This window comes from Vulpes lagopus, chromosome 4, assembly GCF_018345385.1.
Source record: "Vulpes lagopus strain Blue_001 chromosome 4, ASM1834538v1, whole genome shotgun sequence".
Lineage (NCBI taxonomy): Eukaryota > Metazoa > Chordata > Mammalia > Carnivora > Canidae > Vulpes > Vulpes lagopus.
This window is the reverse complement of record NC_054827.1, coordinates 101274063-101296140: the sequence shown is the minus strand read 5'-3', so window position 1 is coordinate 101296140 and position 22078 is coordinate 101274063. Positions and strand designations below refer to the sequence as shown.

General features: G+C 35.3%; 1 protein-coding gene across 2 annotated transcripts in view; it reads left to right on the top strand.

The window, feature by feature from the left end:
• The window catches only part of MEF2A (myocyte enhancer factor 2A), a 165365-nt gene that overhangs the window by 23591 nt on the left and 119696 nt on the right, over positions 1-22078 (top strand). For both annotated transcript variants that reach the window (XM_041753227.1, XM_041753226.1), the window contains one exon: positions 8269-8355. The gene's annotated coding sequence lies outside the window, so the exon portion shown is untranslated. The remainder of the gene's footprint in view (positions 1-8268; positions 8356-22078) is intronic.

Below are 22078 nucleotides of genomic sequence, written 5' to 3'. Positions count from 1 at the left end.
ATCTTTGTATCACCTACATAATTAGGTAATGTGTTTTTATTGTCATTCAGTTTCATGTGTTCTTAAATTATATTTATGAGTTCTTTAACCTGTGGGTTATTTAGAAACGTCAATTTACAAATACTCAGAAAATGTTCCAATATATTTTTGTTACTGATCTTTCATTCTTATGTTGTCAGAAAACACTTTCTGGGGAATGCCTCTCTACTTGCAAGATGAGATGCTGCCTGATTCATGAATCCTTTAATAAAGTCAATTTGATGTTCAAAAAGAAAACATTTCTGTATGATTTCACTCTTACAAATTTATATGTGCCCTGTGTTATGGTCCAGCATATGTTCTCTCTTGTTGACTGTACTAAGAGACATGAAAAAACTCCTCTGGTTCATAGTGTTGTTCAGTTTTTATGTATCTTTACTGATTTTCTCTGCTTGTTTTACTGATTATTGTGAGAGACAGTTGAATTCTCTAGCTAAAATTGTAAATTTATCTATTTCTCCTTTTAGTTTTGTCATTATTTGTGTTCTATGTTTTGAAACTCTATTATTGGCTTTATAAACATTTAGGATTATTTTGTATTTCTGATAAGTAGGTCCTTTATACCTGATAATATTCCTTTTCTTGTGTCATACTTTGATCTAATATAGGCATTCCAGCTTTCTTATGATTAATGTTTGTATGGTATAACTTTTTCTATTTAATGTTTTTTTTTTTTAAGGTTTTATTTATTTATTCATGAGAGACACAGAGAGAGAGGCAGAGACATAGGCTGAGGGAGAAGCAGGCTCCTTGCAGGGAGCCCGATGCAGGACTTGATCTCAGACCAGGATCACTCTGTGAGCGGCAGGCAGACACTCAACCCCTGAGCCACCCAGATGTCCCTCTATTTCATATTTAATCTACCTATATAATTGTAGTTAAAGTGGGGTATGTATCTTTACTCAATCTGACAATATCTGCTTCTAATCTAGCCTAATAGTCTCTACCTCTTTTTTTCTTCATTTGTTAGTTTTACTTCTTTTCTTTTTTAGTAGTTGCTCTAAGGTTTTACAGCATGCATCTTGAAGTTAATACAGTCTGATTTTATTACTTTATTCATTACTTTATGAATAATGAGAGATCCTTACTACAGTTTACTTTTTTCCCCCTCTCATTCTTTGTGCTGTTTGTCATTTTATCCTATGAATTGTTCTATTTTATTGCCCACTTTTGCTTTATACAGTCACTACCTTTTTAAAAAATTAAAGGTAAGATAATAGATGGTAAACTCACATATTGACCATTGTTGTTCTTTATGTAGAAGTGGGTTTCTATGTCTTTTTTTTATTGATAGACTTATTTCTTAGAACAGCTTTACATATACAGAAAAATTGAGGAGGAAGTTTAAAGTTCCCATATGCTCTCTTCTTTCCCTTCACCTGTTCTCCCTCTCACTTTGGCCCCCTCTAGCCCCTATTATTTAACACTTTGCATTGTTAATTGTGTGGTATATATGTGTTAAAATTGGTGAACCAATACATTTTTATTAACTAAGTTTATAGTTTACTTAAGATTCCACTCTTGTACAATTCTGCTATCCTTTTTCTTACTGAAGAACTTCTTTCAGTGTTCTTTGTAGTGCAGACCTGCTGGTGACAGATTCTTAGCTTTTGTTTGTTTGAAAATGTCTTTATTTCCCCTTCATCTGTGAAGGATGTTATTGCTTTGTGTAAATTCTGATTTGCAGGTTTTTTTCTTCTTCTTAGCACTTCAAGGTTTTGTTCCTTTGTTTTAAAGTTGTTTGTATTGTTTTTGACAAGGAGCTTGGTATTTTTTATCTTTGTTCCACTATGTATAATGTGTGTATCCGTTCCGCCCCCCCCCCCCAGCTGTTTTTAGGATTTTTCTCTATTACTGGATTTCAGCAGTTTGATTATTAAGTATATGACTTGGTGTGATTTTTCTGTGCTTAACTTGTTTTTTGTTCACTGAGTCTCTTGAATATATGAGTTTAGTTGTCAAATCTAGAAATTTGTTGCTCCTTATTTCTTGAGATATTTTTTGTCTCCCCATCTTTCTGGGGCTATAGTTTTACCACTTTTAGACTGCCCTTGATATTCTCACAGGTCCTTGATGCTCTGTTCTTTGTTTCTTTTTTTGCTTTCTATTTTTATATCTTCAAGTTAGGGATCTTTTTTCCTGCACTGTTTTAGTCTGTTGCTAAGTCTATACAATTGATTTTTTTAATTTGAATAGTACATTTCTCATTTAAAAATCCATTCTTTTCTTTTTTAAAAAGGTTTTTATTTGTTTATTTGAGAGGGAGAGGGAGAGAGCGTGGGTACACAGGCAGAAGTGGGGGAAGGGGCAATGGCAGAGGAGAAGCAGACTCCCTGGTGGCGGGGAGCCTGACATACAGCTTGACATACATCCCAGGACCCTGGAATCATGATCTGAGCCGAAGGCAGATGCTTAACTACTGAGCTACCCAGGCACACCTCCACCCCCCATTGATTCTTTTCAAACTATTTGTCTTTTTTTTCTTTAAATCCTTTAACATATTTGTTATTTTAAAGTTTATGTCTTTACATCATCTCTCTTGTTTCTGGGTCTGTTTCTTTTGTCAGATTTTTTCCCCCGATATGGGTCATCATTTCTCTATTTTCTTATGTTTAGTAAGTTTTGATTGACTCTTAGACATTGATTACACTGTTGTCTGGATTTTGTTGATTTCTTCTGGAGAGATTTTAATTTTGTTTTGGCAGGATGTTACATTTCTTGTGGATCTGTTTAAACCTTTTGAGGCTGGTTTTTTTTTTTTAATTTTTTATTTATTTATGATAGTCACAGAGAGAGAGAGAGAGAGAGAGAGAGAGGCAGAGACACAGGCAGAGGGAGAAGCAGGCTCCATGCACCGGGAGCCCGATGTGGGACTCGATCCCGGTCTCCAGGATCGCGCCCTAGGCCAAAGGCAGGCACCAAACTGCTGCGACACCCAGGGATCCCCTTGAGGCTGGTTTTTAAACTTTGTTTTGGGCAAGTCTATTGTAGCCTTTATTCCAGAACTAGTTTAGCACAGCTACTAAGTGATGTTTCTGCTTCAGTTTTTACTGTTTTCCCCAGGTTTCAGTAAGGTCTTTCTCTTTTAAATCTCTGGGACCTTTTGAGCCTGCTTGATCTTAATTCTTTGCCTGGCCTTGTAGACTTTCACTTTACCCATGCACAGCTTTATGTTCAACAAGAAACTGCATTGTCAAGTACATGGTAGTATTTAGCCACATTGTGGCTATTGAGAGCTTGATTTGTGGTTAGTTTGCATTTAAATATGCCCTAAGTGTAAAACACACTGAATGTCAGGCACTAATTGTGGGGAAAAAAAGAATGTAAAATACCTGTTTTTTTTTTTTTTAATGTAAGTCCTGTCCTGAAATAATATTTTGAGCATATTGGATTAAACGAATTATGTTAAAATTGGTTTTACCTGCTTCATTTTCCTTTACAATGTGGTTAGAAAATTTTAAATTCTATTTTAGATTCATGCTGTTTCTTTTAGACAGAGCTGCTCTGGAACCCTTTCTTCAAATTTCAGGAGTGCTTTTTCTTCTTGAGCTCTGTGTTCTCAGCTCCTCTGCCCTACAAATTCCCATTACCTCAGCCTCCCTAAATTTCAGCATCTGTCTGTTTTACTCACTGAGTCCACCATATTTTGCTTGGCCTCCCGTTCCTGCATTGCCCTCCTGACTGCATAAAGAATATGTAGGGGATACTTTTCTATTTTCTCAAGTATCACAGTGCTCAGCTAGCTGTTTGGTGTCCAATGTTTTAAAATGATAACTTTATATATCTGAATAGTTTTCTAGTTGAGTTCGTAGGAAGAGCATGTCTGGTATTTAGTTACTACATCATAGCTGGTACCAAAACTCTTTTTAAGGCATGAGTAGTTTGATGCCTGTGTGTCAGAGCTGTGCCTCCCTTGAATTAAAAAAACACCATTGCTGGTTAACCTAAGTTTTTATTACAAAACAGAATCAGAATTTGAGCAAATTTGCACCATTTATTGTGTTTAATTTAAAATTAAATTTTAATTTTAAAATTTTATTTTATTTTATTTTTTATTTTTTTTATTATTTATTTATGATAGTCATATATATAGAGAGAGGCAGAGACAAGACAGAGATAAAGGCAGAGGGAGAAGCAGGCTCCATGCACCGGGAGCCCGACATGGGATTCGATCCCGGGTCTCCAGGATCGCGCCCTGGGCCAAAGGCAGGCACCAAACCGCTGCGCCACCCAGGGATCCCTAATTTTAAAATTTTAAAATTAAAAATTAAAAAAAATTTCTTTGGCCTGTTTTCATTTTTCTTTTAATCTGGATTGATTTTAAAGCTGTTTGTTTTCATTTTTTTTTTAAATTTTTTAAAGATTTTACTTATTTGTTCATGAGAGACACATAAAGAGAGAGAGGCAGAGACACAGGCAGAGGGAGAAGCAGGCTGCATGCAGGGAGCCCGACGTGGGACTCGATCCCAGGTCTCCAGGATCAGGCCGCTGAGCCACCCAGGGATCCCCAAAGCTGTTTGTTTTCATATAGAAACCTCTTTTCTTTGACACTGCATTGTGCTCAGGGCAGAGGTATATCCGGTGAAATTTCAGGAAGTTCAAACATAAAGCAGAAATTTTCTTCATAATTATATTGAGTTCTTTTTATCAAGACTTGAAATGTTTAGGATTTTAGGTCCTTAAGACTTGAAACTAGAAATGTTAATACTGCATAAGGCACTTTGTTTAATTTTGCTTTCTAATTTATTGGCATTCACATAATTAACAACCTAATATAGTGAGAGAAGGCATTAGGGAGCAAATTATCTTGGGTCATTCAGGTCTTCAGTTATCAGCAGTTGTGTTAGTTAGGTGTTGTCTGTTTGCTTTGTAAAATGTAGTTGAGATATATGAAAAGAGGAGTTTGAATCCCAGTCATTTCATTTAACCCTTCGTATTAATATGAAAAATTGAAAGTTGATAGTAACTCGTGCCACAATGTAAACTATGATATTTGACGTTTAACTCTTATTGAAATGATACTGTCTTTAGTGTTTTCATTTGTTTCAGAGTACTTCTTCAAAAGTTTTAAAAAATGACTTAACCATGTGGTTTTTATGATACTGCCTTGTCTAATTTTTAGTTCTGATAATTATCATATCGAAACTTAAAACTTACTTTAAGAGTTATTGAGAAATTGTTAGTGTTTATCATTTTTGTTCACAGCAGGCACCCACCTTTTAATTGTCAGGATATCTGGCATACATAGCCATTGATGTACTGAAGCTACTTAAATGTATTAGTCCTCTGAGACTGAGATTTGCTTTTCTGGCTTTTGAATCCATTGCTTTAGTGTGCATTCATTTTTTTTTATATATATATTTAATTCATTTAACAAAAGCATGAACTGATGGTGGTTGTGCATAGTTAAAAGCATGCCTGGGTTTGAATCCTGGCTGTACCACTTTACTAACTTAGCTATGTGACCTTGGCAGGTACCTTCTTAGTATTTCCTTTTGAGGATAATAGGGAGATTATTGTTGGCTTTACCCCGTTGATGCATGTAAAACAGGATACTGATTAGCGTATGATAAATACTGCTGTGTACTTGCTCTCATTATTACTATCTTAACAGGTCTTTCTCAAATCTTAATCTCCCATGGTAATACTTACTTTCTTGCTCTATTTTTTTTAAATTTTTTTTATTTATGATAGTCACACACACACACACACATACACACACAGAGAGGCAATAGGAAGAGGGAGAAGCAGGCTCCATGACCTGGGAGCCCGACGTGGGATTCGATCCTGGGTCTCCAGGATCGTGCCCTGGGCCAAAGGCAGGCGCTAAACTGCTGCGCCACCCAGGGATCCCTCTATTTTTTTTTTAATTAAGGACTTTGTATAACCTGCTGTACATATTGCATATTCTTTATTCACTGTGTGTTGTAAGTCTTCCCTCCTAGAATATAAGCTCCATGAGGTCAGCTCATGGAATGTAAGCTCCATGAGGTCAGCCACAGATTATAGGGACTTATCCCTAGCACCTAGAAGAGTATCTAGAATATATTGAATGCTTAGTGCTTATGTTCTGAATGTACTATATTGAATTCTACTCCAGATATTAACTAGATAGTGGGGATATAAAAATGAACAAAGTTCTTTCTCTAAGAAAAGCATATAGTATAGAAGAGACTCATACTTAACAAAACTAAGAGTGATAATTTGCCCCTTCTTACCCCCCCCCCCAGAAGTGATTGTGATAGTAAGAGTATTCCTGAGGCTGCTATCATGGAAGGTGCAATTAAACTGGGGAAGATTGTTTAAGAGATGGGGGAACATTGTTTCCAGCAGAGGTAAAAATGTGAACAGAATTACACAGTTTGACAGTTTGGGCAAATGGCTTATAGTCCAGTTTAACAACAATGTAGATTGATTAGAAGTAGGTGGGCCACTGGGTGGCTCACTTGGTTTAGCATCCCACTCGCGATTTTGGCTCTGGTTATGATCTCAGGGTTGTGAGATCAGCTTGCATTGGGCTGTATACTGGATGTGGAGCCTGCTTAGGATTTTCTGTCTCCCTTCCCTCTGCCACCTCCCCAACTCTGGTTGTGCATACACATGCCTGCACTCTCTCTCTCTTAAAAAAAAAAAAAAAATAGAGGGAGCGAGGAGGTTGGTTGGAACCAGATTTGGGAGTAATAACAGTTGGAGGTACAGGTTGTCTAGCCTGGACAGAAGCAATGAGATTTGGAAGTTTAATATGTGAAATTTAATGATAACTGGATACAGCACCACCATTTTAGTTTTGGTTTTAGTTTGAAGGTGAGAGTATATTTCATGATTATTATAAAAGAGTTTGATTTTTAGTATATTTCCTCTTAGAAGACACTGTTTGAGAACTTTGTACAAGACACAAGTTGTCAAGTTAATTTATACAACCGAGAATGAATTTTTGATGTAAGAAAATAATACCAGGATGTATCAAATTTGTGTTAAATTGGTTATTTACTTGTAGGTCACATTGCTAAACTTTCTTTCTTGACACTGACACAAAGCTGATGTTAAATACATTTTGAGTTTTGTTTAGATCGAAAACCCATGAATAACAGTTTCACTTTGAATTATTGGATTTTAGAAGTTGGTAGTGAAATTATATTTAAGGAACTTTTCTACATTTCAGTATAATTAGATTAAAAACCCAATTCAGTTTTTAAGCTGTTTTTAACCTTGCAAAAAAAGCTTATTTGTGTGTACGTATGTCTTAAAGTTCAGGCTTTTAATACTTAATTCATTAATACAAAAATATTTGGCAGTTTGTGTTTTTTTCCCCCCTTCTAGAGGAGGTATTCATTTGAAATAGAAATAAAATTACAATATTACAATAAGAAATGTTGCTGAATCAGATTCAAAATTTCCATGGAAAAATTATTTTTATATGATGTAACAGATTTACTTAGGGGTTGGTAGAATTATCGAGTCATGCAGTTCTAAATTATTGGATTAACATGGTAATTGGTCCTGGCCAATCTGGGTGAGGAGGAGGGAGTGCTTTTACCATCTTTCCTTTTTATCTAAGTGCTTTGCTTCTATTCCAAGCAAACTGGATTATTCTTTATGTACTAATCCATTGGTTAGTATTCACCAGTGGTTTTTTTTTTTTAATATGAATTATTGACATTGATCATTTTAATGTCCATTTTGGGCATTTTATGTTCATTATTTTCATGTCATTGTTCCCTATAAAAGATTGTAAAAGCTACAAGTATATACTTTGTATTTGAATACAAACATATTTTATGGCAATGAAAATCACTGACCCTTTGACAATTTTCTAAAGGAGAATGTGATACAGTGAATACTTTCAACTCTTTTAGCAAACCATAAATTAAGTAGTCTGTATAGTATGTACCAGGTAAATGTAAACCATATCATGTGATAATAAAGGGCAGAAAAATGAGACTAGATAGCTAATTTGTGAATCTAAGAGTACATAGAATATTACTGAACGTTTAAGTAATACTTCCTGAGAAAATGGGTCAGTCGGCTAACAGTATATTTTTATTAGACATATACCACAAATGACTTTTAAAAATTTATTTTCCTGTTATTCAGCAGGTAGTTGTGGAGCTATCTGCCACACATACTGTTGAAAATTGGAATTTAGAATGACAAAACATATGTTTAATTCTATTTTAGAGTTAAGAACATTCACTAATCCATCTCATATATATTTTTTTCTTTATTTAGGAACTGCGTTTTGTGAAAAAGGAACAAAGAAGAATTTTCTGCAAGGGTCATACTAAGTGCACTTTTTTGCTGATAACGTCATTTCTAGTAAGACATCTTTCATTTTTCTATGTTATGAAGTAAACACAATGGAAATTTTTTCCTTTTTTAAAAATCAGACTGTCTTGTGAGCTTGAATATAATAGTCTTTTTGGAGTTTATTTTGAGGTTTAATGTAGATTAAAGAAATTTATAAAGTCTACTTGAAGTGCCTTGTATACTGACAGTTTCTTACATATTTTGTCTGATGTTGCTAAGATAATCCTATTTCATCTTTCCCACTTCATCTTCCATATCAATTACCCTTATTTAAAAGAAAAAAAATCTAAAGTAAGTAGTCTGTATTTATTCTAATAATACATAGGAGAAAGGGTGGATTTGAGTACATGAAATAGACATAAGCTGAGAAAGATTTTCAAATGAAAGATGGTGTAGACAAATATTTCTAGAAATATCTTTGGAAGTGTCAGAGAAAAAAATTAAGCAGAGTTAAGAGATTTTTTAAAATGTAGATTTATGTGTGTGTGTAACTTTGAATTTTCTACCTTAAATCCTAGGCCCATATTTGCAGAGCCCTGGAGTAGGCTGTTTGATTTAAAGACTTACATTGGTCTAGGTTAATGGTTCCAATTTGCAAGATATATAGTCCTCCTCAGAAGTTTTCATGACTGAAAACTTCATCTGAGTTTCTCCTTTTATTCAAAATGGAAAAGAAATTAATTATATTAGAGTATTTTGAATTAATATAATTTTGAAAAATATTAGTAAGGAATAGTTTTTGGTGTATTTTAAATTAACATTTTAAATATTAGACGTCATCGATCATGCCTGATGATTATATCAGTAAAAAGCTTGGGAGTAGTACTTGACTTTTTTTTTGTATTTAAGAATAGTTTTGCTATTTAACATAAAGTGTACATTTTTTTGAGTATTAAGCGGTATTAAAAACTTAGAAACTTAAATAAATGAGTTCTTTGTTATTTTATCTTGATACCAGTTTCTTTTTAAAATTTTTTTATTTTTAAAATTTTCTTTCTTTTTTTGAGAGAGAGAGGAGGGGGAAAAGGAGGGGAAAAGGGGAGTGAGGTGTGGATGGGCAGAGGGAGAGGGAATCTTAAAGCTCCATGCCCAGTGCAAAGCCCAATCCAGGGCTTGTCTCACAACCTTGAGATCATGATCTGAGCTGAAATCCAGAGTTGGGCACTTAACTGACTGATACCATTATATTTATCTTGTTATGTATTTATCTTGTTAAACTTTGACAGAGGAAGAGCCCATTTTCTGATATCTTTCAGTTTGGGGAACTAGGAAAACAGACATTATTTTTTCAATGAAAGCAAAGTATCCTTCAGTCCAGAACTTGTATAACACACAAGGCAGGTTGGGAATAATAGAGTCTAATTCACATTTTTAAATATAAACCTTGGGGGGCATCCCCGGTGGCGCAGCGGTTTAGTGCCGCCTGCGGCCCGGGGTCTGATCTTGGAGAGCCAGGATCGAGTCCTGCATCAGGCTCCCTGCATGGAGCCTGCTCCTCCCTCTGCCTGTGTCTCTGCCTCTCAGTCTCTCTCTCTCTCTCTGAATAAATAGATTAAAAAAAAAAAACATTGTTCCCTCTTTAAAAAAAAAAAAAAGTATAAACCTTGGTTAGTCTCCTGTAAATCTTTGAATTTTTTTTTTTAAATCTTACTTACACTTTTGTCTACTAATGGTTCAAAACTAAGTGATTCGAGTTAAAGCATTGTTGGAATTTAAACATTCTGATGCCCAAAGTTGCAGAACTCCGCACCTTCTGTGAACCTCAGGGATGGCTGTGGGCATAAACTTCAACTGTTGTATTTTGGGTCCTGTTTAAACTTAATGGAATCCTTTATGAAGCTTCTTCAGCTAGGCTCTATGGATGTATACAGTGTCTTATTCTTCATGGCAGGCTTCTATGGCTCTGAGGGTTGTGCTTGAGTTAATAACCACTTGCTTAGGAGTTACTTTGAGTACTTAGATGGGAAATGCTTTCTTTTTGAATGGATTCATATGTTGACTGAAGAGCTTCAGATTAGTTACCCCTATAATTCTGCCCTAATTTGGGTTAGAGATTGGGCAAAATTCTGGGCAAAAAGTTTTCTACCTTTTTTCCATTTCCCTTATGTCTTGGGAACTCCATTGGGCTCTTATATTTTAGGTCTGTGATCCACTTTTGAGTTAATTTTTGCATATAGTATGAGGGTAAGGGATAAGATTTCTTTGCATATGAAAATCAAAATTTTCCAGAAGCATTTTTGAAAAGATTATATTTTTCCCTGTTGAATTACCATGGTACCTTTGTTGAAAATCAACTTGCAATTATATGTGAGTCTTTTTTAGGGCTTTTTCATTTTATTGATCTGTGTATCTATTTCTGGCAATACTGCACTGTCTTGATTACTGTAGCTTTATTTATTTTTTTAAAGATTTTGTTTATTTATTCATGAGAGACACACACAGAGAGAGAGGCAGAGACATACATAGGCAGAGGGAGAGAAGCAGGCTCCCCGTGGGGAGCTCAATTCGGAACTCAGTCCCAGGACCCCGGGATCATGACCTGAGCTGAAGACAGATGCTTAACCACTGAGCCACCCAGGTGCCCCTCCTTCTGTGTATTTTAGAATCAGCTTGTCAGTTTTTACAAAAAAGCTTAATGTTATTTCAGTTGTGAATGCTTTTATCATAGAGACTACATTGGGGAGAATTGACCTGGTAAGAACATTGAGTCTTCTGATACATGAACTTGGTGCCTTTTTCTGTTTAAGTTGTCTTTAGTTCTTCTTAAAGTTTTGTTTTCAGTGTAAACGCATTGCACCTATTTTGTTAAGTTGATTTCTGTTTTGTATTTTTATGTTATTGTAAGTGGTAATGTAAAGAAAAATCAGTTTTCAGTTGTTTGTAGGCTTATAATGGATTTTTGTATTAAACTTTGTAATTTGTGATTCTGCCAAGCTCCTTATTAGTTCTAGTAAATTTCTTTTAAAGATTTATTTATTTTAGAGAGCGAGAAAGACAGAGAAGGTACGAGCAGGAGGAGCAGAGGGAGAGAGGGACAGACTCCATATGGAGCTGGATGTGGGGCTTCATCTCATGATCCTGAGATCATGACCTGAGCCGAAACCAAGAGTCAAGATACTTAATCACTGGCACCACCCGGGTTCCCTGTTCCAGTGACATTTTTTATAGTCCTTCAAATGTTTATTTTTATTTTTTATTTTATTTTTAAGATTTTTTTATTCATGAGAGACAGAGAGAGAGAGAGAGAGAGGCAGAGACACAGGCAGAGGGAGAAGCAGGCTCCATGCAGGGAGCCTGATGTGGGACTCGATCCCAGGACTCCAGCATCATGCCCTGGGCTAAAGGCAGGCGTTAAACCGCTGAGCCACCCAGGGATCCCCAGTCCTTCAGATGTTTTTTTTTTTTTTTTTTTTTTTTTAATTTATGATAGTCACACACACACACACAGAGAGAGAGAGAGAGGCAGAGATACAGGCAGAGGGAGAAGCAGGCTCCATGCACCGGGAGCCTGATGTGGGATTCGATCCCGGGTCTCCAGGATCGCACCCTGGGCCAAAGGCAGGCGCCAAACCGCTGCGCCACCCAGGGATCCCCTCCTTCAGATGTTTTATGTAGACCATCATCTTGTCTGTGAATAAAGACTCCTTTAAATTTTTTATCTTTTTTTTTTTTTTTTTTTTGCTTTATTGCAGTAGTAGTCCCAATGCAATGTTGAATAGGAATGGTGAGCTGACATTCTTGACTTACTCCTGATGTTAGGTCAAAAACATTCAGTTTTTCACAAGTATGATGTTAACTATAGATTTTTAACAGATACCTTTTCTGAGATTGAATTCTATTCATAGCTTGCTGAGAATTTTTTTCTTATTGTGAATGGTTATTGATTTTTTTACCAGTTTTTCCACATCTGTTGGATGATCACATTTCCCCCCCTCTCTTATCTGTTAATATAGTTAGCTACATTGACTTTTTTTTTTTTTTTTTGAGTATCAAACCAAGGAATCTTGCATTTTTGAGATAGTTTGTACTTGGTCATGACTTTGTTATACTTTATATATTAAAGTGTACACTTTATATATTTCATCATTGCTCATAGTAGATATTGGTTTGTAGTTTTACTACAATGTTTTATCTGTTTTTTTTTTAAGATTTTATTTACTTATTTATGACATAGCAGAGGGAGAAGTAGGCTCCCCACAAAGAGCCTGATGTGGGACTCTATTCTGGACCCTGGGATCACGCCCTGAGCTGAAGGGCTCATGCTCAACTGCTGAGCCACCCAAGTGTCCCTTTGTCTGGTTTTTGTATCTGGATAACAGAGTGAGTTGGAAAGATTTCTTCTTTTGGAAAAGTTTTCATGTGTTTGGTGTTACTTCTTCTTTAATTGGTAGAATTCAATAATGAAGACCTCTGTGTTTGGAGTTTCTTTGTGGGAAGGTTTTAGACTATGAACTCAATTTCTTGGATTTGGGCAATTCAGATTTATAGTACTTCTTCTTGAATAACTTTCAGTTGTTTGTGTCTTTCAAGTAAATTTGTTCATTTCAGGTAAATTGCCTTATTTTTGGCATAAATTTGCATATTCTATTTTTTTGCTCTTTTTAATGTTCGAAGGATTTATAGTGATATCCCCTCTCTTGTTCTGGTATTAGAGATTTTCATTTTTCTAAAGGAGCAATTATTAAAATTTTCCTCTTCATTTTACAAAGTTTGTTTTGTGTTCATTTACATAGAGTTCAAAGAATTCTTAAATTCCTTTGTGATTTTTTTTGACCTATTGTCAAATATTTGGTTTTTAGATATATTTCTCTAATAAGTTTTTAATTATGTGGTGGTCCAAAAACATATTTTGTATATTTATTATAAAGTGCAGAATGTTGTCTTTGTCAGTGAATGTTTTGTATGCACTTAAGAATGTGTATTGTGCTGTTGTTGAGGTAGAACTTTCTAAAAATGTTAATTAGGTCAGATTGGGTGATAGTGTTTTTCAAAATTTATTCCTCTGATTTTGTCTTTGTTTCAGTAGTTGCTGAGAGAGGAGTGTGGAATCTTCAGTTTTAACTGGATTTGTCTGTTTCTCCTTTCACTTCTTGGTTCACGCATGCATTTTGGAGCTCTACTATTAGTTACATGCATATTTAATTTTCTACTATACTCTTAATGAATTGGGTTCTGTATCTTGAGATCGCCCTCTTTTATCCTTGATAAAATGTTGTGAAATCCTTTCTGAAAAAGTTTGCATAGTTTCTGATAGAGACTTTTGCTGTTTTTCTTCTTCTGCACCTCCCCCCCGAACCCCCACCCCCAGTAATTTTTCTGTTTTCTTTGACAGGTCTTAAGACTTTTTCAATGATTGTGTTTTAGTCATTTGATTATGATGTGCCTTAGTACAGTTTTCTCTGAGAAAATCCCTCTTAGGTTTTCTTGAGTTTTGTTTTCTTTTTTTTTAAACTAATTTGGAAAAATACTGGCATGATTTCTTCAAATAGCTCACTTGCCCCAGGTGTGGGTTTTTATTTTTTTCTTTGAGGAGAGGGAGGGAATTTTATACATTTGATACTGCCTCAGCATTTGTACTTTTTTTCCTCTTTTTTTTCTTTTTGAATGGTTAATATCGTCATGTTTCTAGTTTCAGTGATCTTCTGCAATATGTTCTCTTTTTAATCTTATCTAGTGTGTTTTTATTTCTGATATTTACTTTTTATCTCTGAAGTTTTATTTCTTCTATTTCTCTTCACATCATGTTCCTGTTTTCCCTTACCTGTTTTAACATGTAGAGCTTATTGATGATTATTGCTTTAATGCCCTTTATCTGTTAATTCCACTAACTTGATCGATAATTCCTGAGTTTCTTTACATCAGTTGACTTTCCTTCTTAGTATGGGGTACATTTCCTGCTTCTTTTCATTCCCTCTAATTTTTGTATGGATCTTAGACATTATGGTGTGAGATTGTTAAGTGAAGAATTTTTTTTGTATTATTTTATGTAGTGTTAAACTTTGTATTCATAGAAGTTACTTGGTACCAACTAAATCCTTTTGAAGTGTTGTTTTTTTGTTTTTAAAGCTTTGTCAGCATTGGTCCAGAACATTATTTATGTAGGGTTAATTTAGTTGCCCATTAAAGTTATATCTTTCTGAAGGTTATAATCCATGCCCATTTGAGGATTGTTTTTATCCAATATTATAAACTTTTCATTAGTTTGTTTTCGTTTTGTGTTTTGAAGGAAATTTTTTGGCCCAAGAATAGTCTTGCAAGAAAAGATCAAAGCAGAGGATTTTCTTTACTCAAAACTTACAAATCTACAGTAATTGGTTTCATGAAATAATGCCACAAGGATAATAAATAAAGAGCCTGGAAGAGGGCCAATGTGTATTTGCATGGATGCATGCTTTATGATAAAACTGGCACTATAGAATAGTAAGGAAAGAATTATTTAACAGATGATACTAGAACAGTTGGTTGTCCATACAGAAAAAAATGACATCCTCCATACCACATGCAAAAATCAAATTGAGATTGATTTGTACATCTCAGTATGAAAGGCTAAACTTTAAAACTTTAAAACTTTAGAGGCTAATATAAGGAGAACATGTTCATGATCCTCCAACGGTCAAAGATTTCTTTAAAAGTAGTAAAAACCACTAATATAAATAAAACAATTGATACATTTTATTAACTTAAAATTAATAAATTTTATTCTTGTAAGGTTACCAATAGGAGAACAGTGAGGCAAGCCAGAGTGGAAGAACATATTTGCAAAATATATAACAGACAAAAAGCATGTATCAGAATATTCAAAGCACTTTTACAAATCAGGATGACAGAGACAATGGAAAAATGGCAAGAAACATGAAAAGACACTTCATAATATGTGAAAAGTATGTTTAATCTCATTAGTAATGTGAAAAATGTAAGTGAAAACTAAAGAGGCTTTATCATAAACCACTGAAGTGGCTGAAATTAAAAAGATGGACAGTACAAGTTTTGGAGAGGATGTTAAGTTATGGGAACTCATTAAACATTGCTGGTGGGAATGTATGTTATTAAAACCATTTTAGGAAACACTTTAATATTACTATATTACTAGGTAAGAAATTACCTAGTAATTTCTTTCCATGGGTATATCCCTGAGAGTAATGTGTGAACTTGTGCACTAAAAGATGTGTTAATAAGTAACATTGGTAGCAGTGGTTTTGTAATAGCTTCAAACTCAATTATGTTGTTCATCAGCAGTTGACTGAATAAATAAAATTGTGATATATTCATATAACCCACTACTTTTCGACAATAAAAGTGAATAAAGTACAGCTACATGCCATACAGGCGAGTTTTGCAAATATGTTTCTTAAAAGAAGCCAAGAGCAGAGAATTCAAAATCTGTGATTCCATTTATGTAAAGTAAAACACAAAAATATAATGGGTAAAATGCCTATGTTTTATGTTTATGAACAATTATATGTTAAAACCAAAAATGCCAATTCCTAATTCCATTACATGCCTGTCCACATTTCTGAACTACTTTCCACATTCATTAAGAAATTTTCTGGGATCCCTGGGTGGCGCAGCGGGGATCCCTGGGTGGCGCAGTGGGGATCCCTGGGTGGCGCAGCGGTTTGGCGCCTGCCTTTGGCCCAGGGCGCGATCCTGGAGACCCAGGATCGAATCCCACGTCAGGCTCCTGGTTCATGGAGCCTGCTTCTCCCTCTGCCTGTGTCTCTGCCTCTCTCTCTCTCTCTCTCTCTATCTCTCTGTGTGACTATCATAAATAAATAAATAAATAAATAAAAATAAAAAAAAATACTAAAAAAAAAAAAAAAGAAATTTTCTGATTATAATGGTATGCCCCAAATCATAATTCATCTTTATAAATAAAGATACAACTGAATTTATATATAGGTTTGATTCAGGTAATAAAAGATTAAAAGTTTTTAATATATCTATTATTTAAATCATAATGTGGAGAGTTAATATGGTTTCTAGTAATGATAATTCATCTTTATACAGGATAGTTATTGGCAAAGCAGTTTTTCCACAAATCATCATGACGGCTTCAAAAGTATTTGGAATAGGGATCCCTGGGTGGAGCAGCGGTTTGGCGCCTGCCTTTGGCCCAGGGCGGGATCCTGGAGACCCCGGATCGAATCCCACGTCAGGCTCCCGGTGCATGGAGCCTGCTTCTCCCTCTGCCTGTGTCTCTGCCTCTCTCTCTCTCTCTGACTATCATGAATAAATAAATAAAATCTTTAAAAAAAAAAAAAACAAAAGTATTTGGAATATCTGCATTTTACAAATGAAGAGAGTATTAACATGGAAAGTAAGTTGGTGGTGGTTGAAAGACTAGAACTTCATTTTCATTTCTATACTTTGCCTTAACTGCGTCCTTTATTTCTCTGGCATGTCCCCTGTGAAGACAAGACATTGCTCTTATGTAGATGTAATTAATCTGGGAATGAATGGTTATGTGGATGGGTTTTTAATCTTTTTTTTTTAATTTTTATTTTTTTAAGATTTTTATTTATTTATTTATTGGAAAAAAGAGAGAGAGAGAGAGAGAGAGAGAGAGGGAGAGAGAGGGGCAGAGATACAGGCAGAAGGAGAAGCAGGCTCCATCCAGGGAGCCTGATTTGGGACTCCATCCCAGGACTCCAGGATCATGCCCAGGGCTGAAGGCTGGCACTAAATTGCTGAGCCACTCAGGTGCTTCGGGCTTTTAATCTTAATAAGGGTAATTTTGTCTTTCTAACAGTGATTTTAATAAAGCCCATCTGTAAGGAGCTGAGGATGCCTTCTGGTTTTATTCTTATAATTTACTGTAAGAGTTTTTTAAAAATTTTTTTTAAAAGAATTTTATTTATTTATTCATGAGAGAGACACAACAGAGAGAGAGGCAGAGACACAGGCAGAGGGAGAGGGAGAAGCAGGCTCCATGCAGGGAGCCTGACGTGGGACTCCATCCCCGGTCTCCAGGATCACACCCTGGGCTTCAGGTGGCACTAAACTGCTGCGCCACCGGGGCCGCCCTACTGTAAGAGTTTCAACTGTATTCTTTCTCTACTTTTAGAACTGATTGAAGTAGTGAGGAAGTGAGTCACTGAAAATCACATGACAATGCATTGGGTGTATAAATAAAGAAAGAAATAAAACACATTTTTAGGCTGGTCATTCTGAAAAAAAATTTTGAAGTTACCATGTCTTTTTAGTCAGTATTTTTAGTCAGTATTTAGTCAGGATTATTTATCATGATTAATTTATATCATTTTAGAATAATATTTCTTGATTTAAGGAAGCAAGTTTTACAATTTAGAAACCCTTTAATTCCCTGTACAATGAAATGAAGACAGTGATATTAACATTAAAAAAATTATTTCCAATTTCCCTCAAACTTAATTTCTGTAGTGAATTTCAGATGCTTAACTGACCAGTATTTGTAACCAGTACATAATTTTTAGCACTTCATTACATGTTGTGTAAAACAAGGCCTATATTCTCTAACAGGAATAGAGCCCAATAGGAATAGACTCTTGACATTTTATTCCTAAGCTTCTCCTAAATATTTTTTTAGCATTTTGTTTTAAAATGTCTCTCATGGGACGTCTGGGTGGCTCATCGGTTGAGCGTCTGTCTGCCTTTGGCTCAGGGCATGATACCCGGGTCCGGAGCTCAAGTTCCACGTTGGGCTCCCTGAGGGGAACCTGCTTCTCCCTCCACTGTTCTCTGAGTGTCTCATGAATGAATAAATTTTTTTTTTAAAAAGTCTCTCATCCAAAAAACATAGGGTCAGAGCATACAAAAATATATAACCTGTTATTAATCAAAGAAATCCAAACTAGATAGATGCCATATTTAAACCACTCTTTAGATTTTTACATGACTTCTCTCCTCTTCCCAGCCTATTCATGATTTTACCTATAACATTCTAAATAAATACATAGTAAGAAGTGATACTGTGTTACGATTTCAGGCAGGGGCACCAATATCCTGTATTTCAGTTGCCTTAACTTTCTTTCTTTCTTTTTTTTTTTTTTTTTAAATTTTTTTTATTTATTTATGATAGTCACACAGAGAGAGAGAGAAAGAGAGAGGCAGAGACACAGGCAGAGGGAGAAGCAGGCTCCATGCACCGGGAGCCCGACGTGGGATTCGATCCCGGGTCTCCAGGATCACGCCCTGGGCCAAAGGCAGGCGCTAAACCGCTGCGCCACCCAGGGATCCCCTTGCCTTAACTTTCTAACAAGTAATTACTTGTTTGGAGGTGTCACAGCTAGGCCATAGCTAGTTTTTACAAAGCTAGAAAAAGGTTCTTCTCCCAATTTTTGGTAGATGCTGCCCTCTGTGAGCGTTCAGTGCTTAGAAAGTGGAGAACAAATCAGATTTCAGCCCCCATCTGCTCTCTCTTGGTCGTGCACTCATGTGCAGGGTACAACCTCCACATTATTCATAGTGGCCTTGAGACATAATGATTTCTTTCTTTTGATAGGTTTATAGCATTAGAATTTGCAGGTCAGAATATGTCATTATACCCACAGACTCTTCAAGCAGTCCCTTTTCTAGTTGGTCAGGGATTATTTTCTTAATGTGGTCTATACTTTTGTTGATCTTATTTCTTCAGTGAGATGTTAGTATTTTTGAATTTTACCTAAAATTTATACCAGCTTAATAAAATAAGGTGGGAATGTTTGTAGGGTACATTCTGCCTTTATGAAAGTTACATAGAACAATACAGCTGGGTTTTCAAGCAATGACCATGAATGTATAATTTCTATATTTGAACTAAAGTTTGTTTTCCTTGTTGGATCATTTCTTTAAATAGTGACTAGTGGCTGTTACTGTGTTCATACAACATATCATTGTATTTTTAAAATGTGTAATTAGATACAACATGTACAATTCTGGCTGAAATGGAATGCTTTAGTCATTTTCCATAAAACAGTAGTTTAATGATAGTCTTAAATTAATTTAGAATTTGAATTTGTGCCTGGATTTAATTGTTTGTAAGCAGTAATGAAAGCATCCTATTTTAGAGGGAACAAAGAAGATTGTTCTTATATTGAAAGTAACTGAAAGATAATTATGTAAGGTCAAAAGCCTCTGATTGCATTAAAAATGAACAGTAAGATAGTTTCCCCCAAGTTTGTCTGACAAACTTACTGTACAGTATGAGTGGTTTTTTTGTTTGTATATTTTATTTTTTTTTAAATTTTTTTTAAAATTATTTATTTACGATAGTCACAGAGAGAGAGAGAGGCAGAGACACAGGCAGAGGGAGAAGCAGGCTCCATGTACCGGGAGCCCGACGTGGGATTCGATCCCGGGTCTCCAGGATCGCGCCCTGAGCCAAAGGCAGGCGCCAAACCGCTGCGCCACCCAGGGATCCCCTGTTTGTATATTTTATAAGGGAAAGTATATATAGGGCATTGTGTGTGTGTGTGTTATGTAGTTGCATTGGCCAGTACTGACATTAGGATTAAAATTATTTGATATTGCTTGATTCTGATTTTTCAAAAAGCTCTTTTAGCAAAGTGGGTAGTTAGTGGAGTTTTTTGCTTGTATAGGTCATTTTTTCTTCCTGTTTTAGTAGATCACAATTAAAGGATCTATGGTACTTATACTTTTTTTTTTTTTTTAAGATTTTACTCATTTATTCATGAGAGACACAGAGAGAGAGGGAGGCAGAGACAGGCAGAGGGAGAAGCAGGCTCCATGCAGGGAGCCTGATGTGGGACTCAGTCCCGGGACTCTAGGATCATGCCCTGAGCTGAAGGCAGACGCTTAACTGCTTAGCCACCCAAGCGTCCCATGGTGTTTACACTTAAATGCAGTTAACTTTTCTAATTGCTTCTTCTTATACAATTGAAAGTTCTTGAAATTAAGAATAATGTAGAAGGTTATCAGTGAAATCTGTAAATGAAATTAAACAGTTCTATTTTAACAGTGTCAAAAGAATAAAATATTTGGGAGTAAATTTAACAAAAGTACAATACCTATATACTAAAAACTACAAATCACCCTTGAAAGTAGTTAAAGAAGACCTAAATAAATGCAAAGACAGGAGATTACTGTATTTATGGATTAGAAGACTTAATATTATTAAGATTGCAAACAGATTCAATTACAGAGTTACCATATGATCCATTAGTTCTGCTCCTAGCTGTATATCCAAGAAAAGTGATGACATGTCCACACACACACACACACACACACACACACAAACACACATACTTTCATAGCATTATTCAGAAGAGAGTGGAAACAACCAGATTTCCCTCAGCTTGTTGAATGGATAAATGAAACGTGGTGTATCCATAAAATACAGTATTGTTCAGCCAAAAAAGCAGCGAGGTACTGATAATACTTAACACAGATGAACTTTGAAAACATTATGCTGAGTGAAAGAAGTTACAAAATGCTGCATATTGTATGACTCCCCTTGTTTGAAATATCTCAAATAGGCAAATCCATAGAGACGTTAAGTTATTGCCAGGCGTGCGGAGAGGGAGGAATGGGGAATGATTTGCTATTGGGCATTGAGTTTCTTTAAGGGATGACAAAAATATTCTAGAATTATATAGTGGGGGTGTTTGTACAACTTTTTGAATATAGTAAGACAAACAAACCCTGTATGGTATACTTTAAAAAGGTGAGATTTACGACATATGTGAATTATACCTAAATTAAAAAAAAATCACATAGAAATGAAAAAAAAAGTGGCCTACTTCTGATCTAATTTATTATCAAACAAGGATGCTTTTGAGAGTGAGGGATGTCACTTAATTACTCCAGCACAATACACATAAAGCTGGCTGTCCCAGTTAAACCAGTATGTATGTTCTCCCTGCTTTTTATACTATTTTTTCCTCCTCATTGAAGAAATATGAAGAATATAAAACTCTTCTAATATCCTTTTTTTTATCAGATGTGGGAAAAAGAAGATTAAGAAAGTCATGTAATTCAAAGAAATGGGAGAGAAGGTATTTCTTAATGAAAATGAGCATAAACATATATGTTAAGTGCAGTGTGTAGCTATATACAGTTAGTACTTTTTTCATTTATGTGATTTTGTCACTTCATTCTCACACATAGCCAATTAGTGTTTGAATGAATTAGGAGTTTTGTGTTGTTATATAATAAAGCAGTTTCTCTGAACTAGACATGTGTAGCATAATCTGTGGAGCTTTTAAAAGTTACTCCTGGTTGGGCATTAGTCTTAATTATGATTTGATAGTTATATTGTGGAGTTAGGGTAAGTTCATGCATGCAAAATATGTTTTAGCTCTCTAGTTGAATCTAGTATTCATTTAAATTGAGAACTATTACCTTAAGTCAATGAGTTTTATTGATCTATTAAAATATACAGTTGTTATTGTTTTGTGCATAAACAGTAAGTAGCAGTAGCAACTGAAGGAATCTCATTCTAACTACACCCACCTACCATTCCTCTCTACCAGCCCTGTATGTTGGTCATCCAGAAATTGTGATTCTTTTAATTCTCCCAAGCACTGAGGTGGGAGGAATCTTATTTATTTATTTAGGTTACCTTGCGGCAGGAGGAGTAGTGGGAAGTAGATAAAAGCTGCAGTTCCTTTGCAAATATTGAAAATCTATCTCTGGTAGACAGGGAAGGGTATCATCCTCACTATATGAAATATGAGGGCTTGAGAGATGGAAATCTTTTAGGGGGTCAGAACACTTTAAGTTAGCTGAGAACTGCTCGTGGCCCATTGTAACGGTA